Source organism: Ptiloglossa arizonensis, chromosome 12 (assembly GCF_051014685.1).
Source record: "Ptiloglossa arizonensis isolate GNS036 chromosome 12, iyPtiAriz1_principal, whole genome shotgun sequence".
Lineage (NCBI taxonomy): Eukaryota > Metazoa > Arthropoda > Insecta > Hymenoptera > Colletidae > Ptiloglossa > Ptiloglossa arizonensis.
In genome coordinates this window covers 1,349,678-1,364,076 of record NC_135059.1, presented here as the reverse complement: position 1 = coordinate 1,364,076, position 14,399 = coordinate 1,349,678, and the positions used below count along the sequence as shown (strand labels likewise).

Here is a 14,399-nt window from a genome sequence, read left to right as displayed (position 1 = left end):
CAAACGTTTTCGAACCGTCGCTGTAGCAGGAGGGGAGGATAGCGAATGGTGGAAACCGTGGAAAATGCAATTAATCCGGTAAAACGGATTTCAACTACGCCAACGTAAATACCTTCGATCTTCCCGGATGAAACGAAAAGATTCTTTGGCTTTCATGTGTCGCGAGTTCGACTGAAATTCATTTCTATATATTCTTCCAATTATTGTACATTTCCATTTAGGTTCGAAGACAGGTCGAATAGTTTTATCCGGATTTGGAACATCACTTGTCGCTTTAACGGAAAGAAACGAGTAATTCTAAGTCTGTGATTAATCATTTGTCACGTTTCATTTGCATTATCTTTTCGAAGTTTGAGAGCAGTTTCCACGTTAATTTCGCGTATAAGCCTGAAAATAATTGTACATGCGTTGAAATATTTCGAGGAATATTAGAGTATTTAACGTTTTACAGAATGTAGGAAGTTTAGAACTACGTATTCCAATATTGCGGGGAGTTTACCAAAAAATAAAACACTACTTACGTACGTGTTACTCTTATCGATACACCGCGTTTTCTAATTGTAAACTGTGCCGATTTTGTTTTGACTAAATGTTTTTATAGTGTCCGTTTTAATACCATTCCATTCTAGTTAGCACACAACGGAACGAGGTTCTACAATCTTAACGAGTTTAATAGTACCGCGAAGATTTTGAATTACAGTGCTTACTCTCTTACCAGGTAATTAGCATTAAACGTGTACCTGTAGTTGTATTAGGTAAATTAAAATCCACAATCTACGCTAAATATCTATTTTACTTATTACGAGTCCTACAACTTTGAATACCCAAGTAATTTAATAGGTTATTCGATAAGTTTCGTCGTTTGATAAAACATATCGAGCAACCTAGTACTAGACTGTTCGATAAGTTTTACCAAACGACAAAAATATTTGAACAACCTAGTACTGTTCGATAACTTTTATCGAAGAACAAAACTCATTTGTATGTCTCCAGAATCGATACTCTGCTGCAGTCACTCTGTCGCAATATCGTTCCTCGTTGTATTTGATCGTTCAGAATCAAAGGTACATTACTAAATGCAAATTAGTTTGTTCTCTAATCGTGTTTACCGGAATGAAATAAGTTTGACAGATGGGATCTCGCGTTTCATGGTAGGCAACTTTCATGAATTAAAACGGGGTTGTTACTTTGAATCACGCGCGAGAGAGGAAAAGAAAGGGGGGAGAGGTTGCAAGCTGCAGGCTGCAATCTTTTAATTCAGGTCGTCTTGTACAAAGAAACTTACAGCGTAGAATTGAATGGGCTATCAGAAATCGAAGAACCGTCTAAAAAGGCTCTTCTCTTGCTCAGAGTAGAATTTAATTTTATCGAGTCTTTACGATCCAGACCATCGAGCAGTATATTATTACCGATAATTAACTCTCAGGCGGCCAACGAATCATTCTATACTGGTGAACGAGTGTTAAATATTAAAACGATTGATACATTCAAACTATAAGACGTCTTGTTAATTCGCGAGATATCTACGAAACGCTTTGAATAACGTTTGCACGAAAGTTTTGAATTTTCTTGCCGATTAGTATCATTTTAAGTTAGGTGAAGTAAATTTCTACGGCTCTAAAAAAGAATTCTACTTCTTCTTCCCGTTTAATGAAATCAATTTTCCTTTTTCGTCGATATCTTCGAGTTGTAAGAGTGTTCGATTGAACCTACTTGACAAGCATATTAAATATAATATATAAGTAATATAAGTAATAACTTAGCATCACAGAATACTTTTTACGCGTTGACTCTCAATTTATCTCTAAACGTGCAATTCTAACTTCGATCGCCGACCCAACTTTCAGAGACGATATATAGTCGAGTACTTACCGAAAGTGCAAAATTGGCATATCAACTTTAATTCTATCTTCTATTCCAGCTTCAATTTCAGCTTCAGCGGCGACTCAACTTTAATTTAAATGTCACTTTCGAAATTAACTTCATTTTGGAGCTCAGTTGCGCTTCTTCGATCGAAGACGAGAATCAACGACCAATGCGAGCAGAGAAATGGATGAATGATGTCCGATGGAAGTGGTACTCGATAAATTTAGTTTCCTAAAGTTTTATAATCGTTGCAAAACTTTATACATTCATCAACGTAGATTGTTTGTTACGTGCTCTTCTCGAAGCACGCCGATTATTATGGTTCGTAAAATGCATCGAAATTCGAATCGAACAAAACAAACGTGATCCGTGAAGAAACCGTCGTTCGAGCTTCAGAGGAAACCAAATTTTCGAAGATGGAAAATTTTCCGAGCACAAAGATGTATTTTCTTCTGTGAAGAATTTTCAACGTCCAATCTCTCGCAGCATGACTATGGAATCTCTTTTCAAAAAATCTGATCCACAGATGCGAGTTTATCGTTTACGGTAACCGATTATTTCTTGCACGATTGAAGAGTTTATACACAATTATTTCGCAAAGCGTAGATTTGTGGGTTCGCGGACTATTCGAATACCAAACTGTAGATTCTATTCTTTTCTCAAAGATATGGAAAAGGGGTAGGAAACTAAAGAGTCTTCCTTGGCTGGATCTCGCGATCGTCGAATTAGATAAAATAGATTAAATCGGATACAAGGCAGGAGGGCCTTTCAATTGATCAAGTTTGTAATTTGGTGGCCAGAGAAGCGTTTTCCAGAAATTTCTTCTAAATTCACGCCGAAATAGATTTACACTGTAATTGAAAATATATCAGTGCGTAACGTTGGCGAATTTCATGAAACTGATCGGTAATTTACCCCTTAATCGTTTCCAATTTATTTACGGTTAGAATTGTATGTTTTTTATTTCTGTCGTAGAAGTACCATCGATTTATTTTTGATTGAACAAAAGCAATCTTTGTGCCGTTAAGTTCAATGTATCTCTCGTTCCACTACGTTGTACGTTTGTTCTTTTAAAAAGAAATCTAATATGCTAATTTTTGTTATGATTTTATAATCGTATAATTAAATACAACACTTTGGAACAAGGTACAGAGCAGATTAAAGCTGAGTGTCCGAAACTGTTGTAATTTAATTCTCATATTTCTGTAACAAACTTTTCGAACAGAGATTCGCGTTACAAATTATTTCGATGATAAATGTTACGGATAGCGAAAAGATTTTTTCTTCATGATGCACACAGCATAGCTTTTATTACTCCTACCTCCAGGGAAGCGAAAGAGTCTGCCTTTTCAATTTTTTGAATGGACCGGCATACAAATTTTTACACAATTTAAACAATTTTTTCTTTTTCCAAATATACGTGTACATTTGTTTATACTTTTATCGAAATTTTTTAATAAATAAAAAGAGATACCAACTATGTTCTCGTAATAATGTTATCAACCTATCTATTAATTCTTGTATTACACTTAGTTTGAAATCACGGCCACGCGTGTTTGAAATATGCTTCTTTGTTTATTATAATTAATGGGCGGAAAACTGTCGGTATAAATCTAGACAAAGGATAATTATATTAGAATAGAGAAGAAAAAGCTGATTCTATATATATATAGTAAAAGAACTGATTACGCAAATGTATAAATATGAGCTGAAAAAATACAACCTGTGGAGAAATTGCAAGTATATGCAAAACTATTTTTATATTTCCACGTGTGACTTTATAAATATTAATCTTTAATGCAATCTCTCTAAATCCCTATATATTTATAAAAATTCAATAATATAAATTTCTGTAGCAAGACTGTTATTACTTCGAGAAAATTATTACTACGTAAGTTCTCTATGACTCGATTTAATAGACAAAGTGTTATTAAAATACTACGGATAGACGAAGCGTCTGCAATAACATAATCAGTCTGGAATAGACTTTAAATGTAAAAAATAATTTCAATTAAAAAAAGATTGGTCCAGAGTGCATCGGGTATTTTAGGGTCCAGATCAGTGCGCAGATTCACGGTTGTAGATTGGATAGGTCTTCTATTTCTATTAGTAGTGCAGGTGCAGTACTAACGAAATGCAGTACGAAGGAATCCGAAAATATTTCGAACCAGCAAATATAACCCGAGAAGTTTTGATCAACGTTCGATGTTTCTGACCCGAACCAGGAAGAAAGACGAGCTACACGTCACAAAAGCTCAACGATACAATGCTGCGAGCAAACAGAAAGGTTCGAATGCTGCCAAACTTTCGTTTATAACTCGGGCTACGATTAATTCCTGTGATTAGAGCCGGCCACCGAATCGGAAGTGGGTCGTATAAATAAAAGGATTCAGCAAGCCACGCCGAGTAGTGGGAAATTGAACCTCCTTTGTAACGCAGAAACTTTGTTGATTGAGGGCTCTACGTGCGCCAAGAGATCGAAGCTTCAATGCGATTACCGGTACAATTGAACACCCAAGGATTCCGAAAATCGATCACCGAGAGGAAAAACAGAAACACGTCGATTTTCGACAATTTCCAGCCCGCATCGAGAGCGAAAAACACATTCAACTCGTTCATTCATCGTCGAAACAATGTTTCCCGGTGAATTGTTAATTTTTAAAACAGTTGCACCTTTCGTATCACGATATTTCCTCGTCCGGAACGTTGATGAAATTTTCGTTGACTTGTTTGTTTTTTCGAACTGTCAGAATACGTTGTGGACAGGACGTCGAGCGGCTAGCCTAACGAATGTTAACGATCCACGTCGGTAGCCGAGAGTTACGAAACGTTTTTGCGTCTCACGGTGCCGGACAGGAGTTACGGTCACGTTTGTAAATTATGAGCTGAATTTTACGTTCACCGCGACGCAGATTCTGCAGATTTCGAACACCGTGGTGTTTCTTTTTCGCGAGATGGTCGCGCGAGGATAAATCAATTTTTGCAGCTGCATCGAACTGGGTACATCGATTGTGACGTTTGAATATTCGCTGTTTCTAACGAAGCGAGCCTGGTTTCGCGATAAGCCGAAAGCTTCGCGTCGTAGCTGAATTTCTTTCTTCTCTTGGTTTTGATTCTTTTCATTTTTTTCTTTTTTTTTATCGTGTGATAAATGAGACACCAGGCACGAGGAGCGTGAATCTGGACGAGAAGAACCACGGTAAATGGCCGAATAACGGGGGCGGTTTAACCGAGACATTGATGTAGTCGGTATTCTATTTCATTCGTGGCCGAGCGTCTCTACCGCGTTGGGGAAATACACATCCGTCGTTTTTCGAAATCGAACTGACGGCGAATTTTTATACACCGTCCCATGACCCTCGATTCATTTTTCCACATTCGTGCGCGGACGAGTTTAATGGGTTTTCCCGCGTTAATGGTTTTACAGATTGCCGTTTATGCGCTCTTTCCGCTGACTGGAATTCAATTTTGTCGTACATGCCTTGACGGTAGTGCAATATCGACACGTTATAGATCGTCATTTGTGTTTCGTTGTAAGTAGTCTGTTTACCCCCTCCACTGCTTTCACAGTTGCTGCAGCGAGTACGACAGACTGAGAGTGAACGAGAAAGCACATAACGGCGACAAACCACAAAGTTTACTCGAGTCTTTGGCAGCTTTGATAATTAATCTTATATTGCGGCATTGAATAAAAATAATATCCTAATTTCATTTCTATTTATATTTTTTAAAATTTAAATAAGCTTTCCTTTAAAAAGAAAACGATATTTAGTTTTCTGTATCCCTTTTTAATCAAAGCCACTGAAACTCGAGCGGCCCTTTATAGTTTACGTTGTCATGTGTCGTCTCGCTCAATAATAGTCTGTTGCACACCGCGTGGCAAAAAAACAGAACTGCAAAGTAGAGGACTGATTCGTTGTACGTCGTGGTTGTTCTCCAAGTGGATAACCTATAACGAGACAATACTGTATTTAGTCCTGCATGCGAGACATCGAATTCACAGAACGACTGGAACCGTTTGCGATCGCACCCGAGTGATGTCTTAATGTATTTGCTGCCACTGTTCTGTTTGCGGCAATCGTATTCGACTCTGTGTAGCCAGCCTAAAGAGGGCTCCTTGCTCGAGAGGTAGCGGAATATATCGGGGTACTAATTTTTCCAATAATATTGTTTATATCTTGAATTTTATTAAGTCGAATACTATTTACGTTTATTTATATTTTCTAAATACTGAGTTGTACATACGTGATACCGATCTATGGTTCGTACATCGTTTATTAATGCGAATGTAAAATGAACAATCATGAATGCCACATATATATAATGTTGATTTCTCGAGAAAATCACTGCGTCGCACAAATGTATATACTATGTATGTATGTGTACACTTGGTACCGAACATGTCAATTCACAGATACTTGTTTCTTAATATTATCGAGGCGAATGGAAAATTCTAGGGTCTTATTCATCGAATAAATAGACTTATACTTTCCTGGGAATAAAAATTTATTTATTCGGGTATTTTATGTTTGTATAAACTTCTTGGCTCGAGAGATCGGAATGTTTTACCGTGGAAATGATTTTTCAGTGATCTGAATAAACGATAGACGGTACTGTAAAGTCAATTGATGTTGTTGGAGAGTAAGTAGCGAAACATGCGTTGACACTCGCTCTTCTGTTTGCTTTTCTCAGTCAATGGTGTTGAAACTTGCAAACTGGAGTGCAAGATGCAAGATGGTGAAGGTACTTGTTTAACAATGCACATCCAAAATCGACAACATTTTTCCGAGTGCTTTCAAATTGTTATTCGATAATTTGTAAAAATTGGTGAGCATTGAATCACTAGCATAATAACAATCGTAATAATTATCTTCAAGACTTATTCATTATATTTAGTTTATTTTATCTAGGAACATTGAAATCCGCAAATATTAAAGGTTATCTTTCATTAACGCAAACTTTTTAACAAAATGTACCGTAGTGCAATGGAGTCGAGTATTATTTCAAGTCTAGTTTGCTCGTATAGATTGTGTCCTATTTTTACTTGGCCAGTCACATACCGATCCATTCTACTTGTCCGATTACATTGCCGTATCCTATTCATTCGTCCAAGCATTGTTCCATTTAACAATTCTTATATTCTCGTTATTTGTTTAAATAAATAAAAAGTAGTCGAGTCGTTCGAATTTTCTCGGAGCGAATTTTTAACGACAAAATTGACGAATGCATGCTCGGAAAAAGAATTGAAACGAAAAGCGATACGTTGGTCATTGAAATTGATCGAAAATGTTTAAACACTCTTCTACTCTGTTGAGTTACGAATGTTTTCTCTCTGGCGGTATCGAGATGATTCGATTTCCGAAAATGTTTGTAAACCATACGCTGTTCTTTCGTTGTTTGGCCTGCTGAGAACCATAAAAGAGCAAGTGATGTTTTCCTGACGTCAGCGTGGCTGTACGAGTCGCAAATAACGGTTTCATTCAATGAAAAGTAGTAGCAAAGCAACGATAAATAAAACTGGAACCGTCGTAACAAAGAGTTTAATACAATGTTGAAAATAGGAACGACGGGGAAATGTAATACTCGAGATAAGAACTAAAAAGATGTGAGGACGTGGAATTCATTGTGCGGTGGTACCGACCGGAATACCTTGTTTTTCCAAATAAAGGCAAGAAGTATCTTGTTCCGTGACCCGTTCAGCGTTTCGGATATAACTTAATTCGTTTCGTGGTTGATTGCATCGAAAATATAAATTATTCACTTTTTGGAGACGAGAGCACTTGCAGGGACAGACAATATTAATTGCAACGTTGTGATTTAAATTGACGCCGTTGGTAGTATTTGCCGTCTTGCCGCGAAGATGTCTAATTAAAATAATTTAGCTAGTTAAACGTCGTACTAATTACAAAGATCGTCACGAGGTAACTTATTTGGAAATGTCCGCGGTTATGAATTTCATTATGAGAAAGCCTTCTCGCTTTTCCTTTCTCTCCGTTATCCAGTTTAAAATCATTTTCCACGTTCTAACGGAAGATTCTTTTCCTTTAACGAATCCTTCTCATGTGAGTCTAATGAGGAACTTTCTTCCGGTATTCTCATTAACGAAGCACGAACCTTTGACGAATATTTCGGCAAGTTGTCACGATCGTAGTTTGTCTCTGTGTTCGTTAAAATGACTGCAATTTCGAGTTATAATAGCGGCGTTAATTAGTTCGACAACGAATCACATAATGCTATTATCGCATTGCATACACCGCATTAAAATATACATTTATGTTGATATTAACGTAATTACTCCGTATCTATATTATTGTGTAGTACAAGTTACGATAATAATTGGAAACAATTTCTGCAACGTTTTATATATTTACCGTTCCACTCTACCTCTAATTATCCAAGATAATATATTTACTGACATGACAATTTACCGAGTGAAAAATGGAAATCTAAAATGCGATCGTGTTTCCATATATATAGACGTGTATCTTTCAGTGAAAATAAATATTAATTTATCCGTGATTTTCGATATCGTTGCGACCTATTTCTATTAAATTGAATCTCCAAATATTATCGAAAATTTTGCTTACTCTCCTATTTTACTTTCGATAGAAGTTGTAGAAATAAAAATTCTTGGCCACAGAATTCCCACGCTAGTTGACAAAATTCTCGTGAAAGAAATAAATGCTTCACGTTATCGTTTCATACTCCAATTTGTCGAAAAACGCAATAAACGAACGCGATGAAGCTACATTTCGACGCGAACTGTCTTTTACCGATAACAAATTCTATAATTTTCAGGAAATTTTAACGTTCTATTTTACATTTTGTCATTGTGTATTTAAAAGGTAAAATGATAACGAAATGTATTAGATCTTTTTATAATTCTTTGTCCGTTTAATTATGCGAAATGTCGGGTCAATGTAAATATACCATCCATCAGAGCTTTATAAACAATCTTCCATCATCAGTCGTTAAAGCAAGTTCGGTTGGTAACCAACGATGGTTGGTATTTTTCAGATAAAAATGAACGCAAGAAGTAGTCATATTAGGTGAACTTTGATTTTCGACTACAATAAAGGAGAACGTATTATTTAGGCTGCTGTTAGTATCGAAACAATTTTTATCCGTATCGATCTCATAGTTGAAATATTTGATTAAAAACCTAATTTCTACTAATCAAGAATTGTTTAATATCTAATTTCAAAATAAAAGTCCTTTCCGAAACATTCTATAATTTAAATGAATACGATTTGAAAACGTATACAATTACATTCTTAGAATAGTTTTTTCGAATGATTGTGAGGTGTCTCGAGAGTGAAACTTATTTACGTTAATGAAACTATTTGTACGATATCCATTTAATACATCTATACTGCTCGACTTTACCTAACGGAAGAATAAACACTTGACGAAGAATCTCGAGTAATATTTCTTTAAAAAATGTGTTCCAATTAACGGATTTTATCGAAGAGAGAATTACGCACAAAAGAAACGAAAAATGTTAAAAATCGTATACGTACACGTGCGCTTGAACTAAAATTCTATTTCTTAATTTATAAATTACGCGAAGAGTGCGCGATTCAACGATTTTCCGCAAACGAGTAATTAATTTGCAGCCTACGGGGTTCCTCCGAAGCGTTATCCTTTTCTCGGTCGGAATATGTGGAAACGGTGTAAACACATGACCTCATTTTTTCCCCTTTTCTTATTACAAATCTCCGGATTCGTTTCTTTCGCGCACTGTGTGTTACACGAGCATCAAAATGAATCCAGAGCTCTCTGCGCGAACTAATCTCGGGCCGTTCCTCTTCTCGCGCGCGGTCGCTGTTAGCTTTCAGTTTTCGCGGAGTCTCACTCTTCATTGGTGTCCCGTGCAGTGTACCAGTTTTTCTTTCAGCCTTTGATTCTCCCGGAGCAAGAGGCATCGGAGCTGTTGGCCACGAAACTCAAAGAATTATTTGTTTACGTGTGCCGCTGCGCGACTAACGTGCCATTTAAAGCGAGGCGTCTTTCGATTGTCGGCTTTGCTGGTGAAATTCAATCGCGAAAATGCTATTTGCGCGGAACGGAGAACAGCGTTGCAAGGGAACACCGTGAAAAACGTGCACGGTGTGAACAAAATTCGTTTCACCTTAGCCTCTAAAGGACTCTTGTGTCTAAATGGGCGCTCATTTCGTGCACAAGGGTCTCAAAATTGTGCCGTACTCGTTACGAGTTTCTCGAGCAAGGAGAATAGGTTTAATCGTCGAATTATAACGAATTACGACCTACGAAATTATCCCGTTGCGTTCGAGTGAAAATATACCAACGTGAAGAGTTTCCAAAGTAGTGTCGTTTAAAGTTGCGCCCGAACTGTCGATTTCACGAGAATACAGTAAAACCCGAAATTGTTTTCATTTCTTGGCGTAAGATCCGCAGAAATGAAAACGGTTGTCTCGAGGAAAACGACGACACTGGAGCTCCCATGTTGCTCATTATGCGTCCTATCGAACTAAAGTCCTGGATTCGATGTGTCTCGAGACGGTTCGAGACCTCGTCGATCAATATTCCAAGAAAAGGAAACATCGAATCGACTCACGAAAAGGGGTGTTTCGGTTCTCGAGCTTCCGACACTTTTCATTAAGAACTTGTATCTATAAAAACCAGATACGAAAAATGTAAAAGTAATAAACTGGAACGCTGGAAGATAAATTTTCAACGCGGGAAGTTTCTTTAAAATACTCGAGCACGAGTCGAGATAATTTGCACAAGAAACAAGCAAAAGACAAATTATTCCCAGAACGTCTTACTCGCGTATAATTTATTACGTTTATAATTCTCGTATTCGATACTCGCGAGTTCAGCGAAGAGGATTAAACGGTGCGTTCGGATAACGCTCGTATCCGAATAATTAATAATTCCTGAAGTTGCGTCTTTCTTCCCCGCCTCTTTTTTCAAACTTTTCCGCTCTCTGCGTCAAAACGCGGTCGGATGCGAATCGACTCGAATTAAAAAATGGCGCGTCCGTGTCGGACGATCGGTACTCTTTCTCGAGGATTCCTCGGTCGGTGTGCGGTGGATTCGACGAAGTTTCATGCGAATTTCAACGCGAAAGAGCCGCGCGGAATCCCGAACGCTACGCTCTGATAAGAGAATGCGCGACGCGCGGGATGCTGGGAAGAGGGGTTGATGCGGTCCAAGCCGGCGCCCTCGCTCCACAAGTTCCTTCAGTAGACGCGCGCTGCTACATTCGGCTGGATCCTAGCTCGAACCTTTCCCGAGGAACGCGTTCGTTCTCGTTCGTAGCCACGATCTCGAGAAATTGCGAATCCTGGACCGCGCGATCCCACGAAGCCTCGAGGATCGAGTTCCCTCCTCCTTCCGACCGTGGGGGATCCACGGTCTTCTCTCGCGTCGCTCATTTTTTCTTTTTTTTTTGAAATTTATCCAGACGAGAAGGAACCGCGACCCACGCTCGTCTCTCGTCAAATTTTCATCCAGAGACCGTGGAAGAAGAGGATCGTTGTGCTGGACACGTTGGAACACTTGCCGAAATTTGAAACTGTGACGTTCTTCCTCAGACCGTTTACGAGGGTACGAAGAGGTTCGAAGTGCAATTTCGGAACAGCGTGTACAGAAACGTTCGATCGAGCGATTCAAACGAAATTACAAATGCGCGAGCCCTATCGTCCGTGAGGTTATTGTTCGCCGAGGAGAGATCCAACGATTTTATCCAAGAATCGAGGGAGAACTTTTTTCAGCACTTTCGTGTCGGACATTTTTTCCGTTAACATCGACGTATTCGCGTCCCGAGGGACGCACACACGGTGCGTAACCGAATTTAACGATCCTCGAGGAACCGATCGGCGGATATACACGGTCGATCTGTCGAGTGATCCCGGCCACGGGGAAATCAGTCTACGTTTGGGAATTTTGAGCCGATTTGGTGCACGAGGAACAACGACAATGCTTCGCGGAAGCACGTGAGCGATCGAACGATGCACTTTGTCCCGATACGCCACGAGATCGGAGCCCTGTGTCTACCGAGCCGGTGAACGTTGATAGCCCGAGACGTATAAACTTCGAGAAACCGCGATGGAACGGGGCCGTTGCGTCGAGGGAAAACCGATGACGGAAACGAGGCAAACTTCCAACTGAAGGTGAGTGTTTGGCCCCCGTACCGTCCTTTGGGATCGCGCACGACTCCTCTTCCCGGGTGTTACGAGGCAGTGATCCCTTAACGAGACCTCCACGCTCGATCCTACAGGATCAACGCGAACCCGTCCCGGCACGCTCGACCGTCGTTTCGTCGGTTAAATCCTCGTGGGACGGTTATTTTTTTTTTTACGATTGGTTTGGTCGATTTGCTACGATCCCGAGGTGTTCTCACGCTTCTCTATTTTACCTTCTTTTTCCCGCTTCTCCTTTCTCTCTATCTATCGCGCGGTTTAATTAGCGGAGAACTAATTGGAGGTTCGGAATACAAGTTTCGCGCGCCTCGTCGAGAATGCACCGAAACTAAAATAAAAGAAAGAAAAAAAAAAAAAACGATTCCCCCCTCCTAACTCTGTTAATTGAAAATTTCGTGCCTTTTGTTTGTTTCGTTCGTTCGGGTTCCTTTGTAATTCACTCTAGGTTTTCGAACCTCCGAATGGAATAAAAACAAAGCCCGAAAATTAGGTTCTTCGTCGGCGTTGTTTACTCGTTACTGGAATAAGCGTAGCGAACGTGGAAACATCGGCATTCATTATGTCTGGATTCGTTTTAGGGCTCGACGTTGCCCGAATAGACGCGACACGTTACATTTGCCTCGCCAATACAACCGACCGTGAATCATTCTTTTCGTATTGCGATGAAAATTGTCCGTGTGGTTAATTGTGTGCTTTTTTAACGATGGAGACAACCAGGGTGCAACATCGAACAGTAACGGGTCGTCTTTGCGATTTATTTCAGATCTCGGTAATTATTACGTTGGTTATACGAATTTCATAGACGCGCTAAAAAATTCTTTCCTCAATGAGCAAAAGAGGAAAACAAAACGATTGAAAAATATCTACTCGTTTCATTTATGGTTATCTGTCGTCGAAATTGATCGTGCGGAAAAACATTGTTTCACGGTTGAAAAGTTTTCGAGTGGAAAAACTTTCGATGGCAATCTCTGGTAATATCGTTATCGTCGAATCGTGATAATAATTCGAATAATAATTTATATAAAAGTGGCTGTCGCTTAACGTTAAAATCTTCGTTTCAGGGGTAAAATTTCTCGCCCCTTTTAATACAAAATTGAAACATATGAAAGGACGAGGAGTAAAATTTAAGAAGGAGTAAATGCGTTCGGTAGATTTCGAGAAATCTTGGAAACCAGTTCTAATAGCATGGATTCGATTTTGCATAATAATAGCACTTTATTCTTTTATACGACTTTATTCTTTTATATTTTATTATTATTACCTTTTTACTTTTATTACCATTGTTAAGATCTACTATTGCTATTTGTACCAATGTTCTTGCCATTATCATTACCGTCGTCAATATTGTTTCCATTACCATGAAATCATTATTGATATAACGAGTTTTAACTCCGACTTTACGATTTTAATCGCAACAGCAATAATAGAGTCCGATTTTATTTCTCTACGAGGATCGTATTATTACCGTTATTCTCTGTTTCATACTTTGCATTGATATTGCTGTTATTACTATACTAGGTTGTTCGACAAGTTTTGTCGTTTTTTCCATTGTAAAAAAAATATTACGACACTTCAACTTTGAATGACTGTAAATATATGAACGAGTCGACAGATCTACATGAAACTTCACACATGTTCATCAAACATTACTACCATCTTTAGAAAAATAAAACGACGAACCTAATAGCTCCATTTCTTATTGAACGACAAAACTTATCGAGCAATCTATTAATTTTTACTAGAAATATTAACATCAATATTTGTACGATTAACACCGTTACAATTATTCGATCCACTATTTAGGTCAATTTATTGCGATATTGTCATCGATATCACTATTTTTCTGAAATTTTCATTAAATTTAATGTTTAACATTTTTAAAGAGTAAAAGGGCTATCGATATATTCATCTTCGATCGTGTCGCCAGTTTCAACCGTTTAATTCTTGATCTACTTTTGTACAAATATTTTTACAAAATGCACGCTATCTCTCGTATAAAATCTTGGAACGAAAACTGACCAAACAATAAAAATAAACAAATTGAATTAAAATCGATGCTTTTTTCACAACTCTTTGTTTGTATACGTTTGTGAACAATAACGCATGATCGAAACTTGATCGACCAATGATCAACCGTAAAAAAGAAACTTGTTAACAAGTCATCGGTCCAACAAAAGTGTTCATTTATATATAGATTAATGATCTGTCGCTTCCAGTTATTCGAGCTGTTCATTAATAACCACGTTGTAGCTATACAATCGTCATTTGCGTCTCCTACGAACGAAAATTCAAAATTCGTTGTTCAACCACGAAACACAATCACGCTTTGAGTGACGCTCCAAACGCGAGCAATCTTTTGAAATT

The 14,399-nt window shown here is 38.3% G+C and overlaps 1 protein-coding gene across 1 annotated transcript in view; it reads left to right on the top strand.

Annotated features, from left to right (window-relative positions):
- Positions 1–11,941: 11,941 nt before the first annotated feature.
- Positions 11,942–14,399, top strand: part of LOC143153410 (uncharacterized) — a 182,456-nt gene continuing 179,998 nt past the window's right edge. Inside the window, exon 1 of the mRNA XM_076324529.1 lies at positions 11,942–12,005. The gene's annotated coding sequence lies outside the window, so the exon portion shown is untranslated. The remainder of the gene's footprint in view (positions 12,006–14,399) is intronic.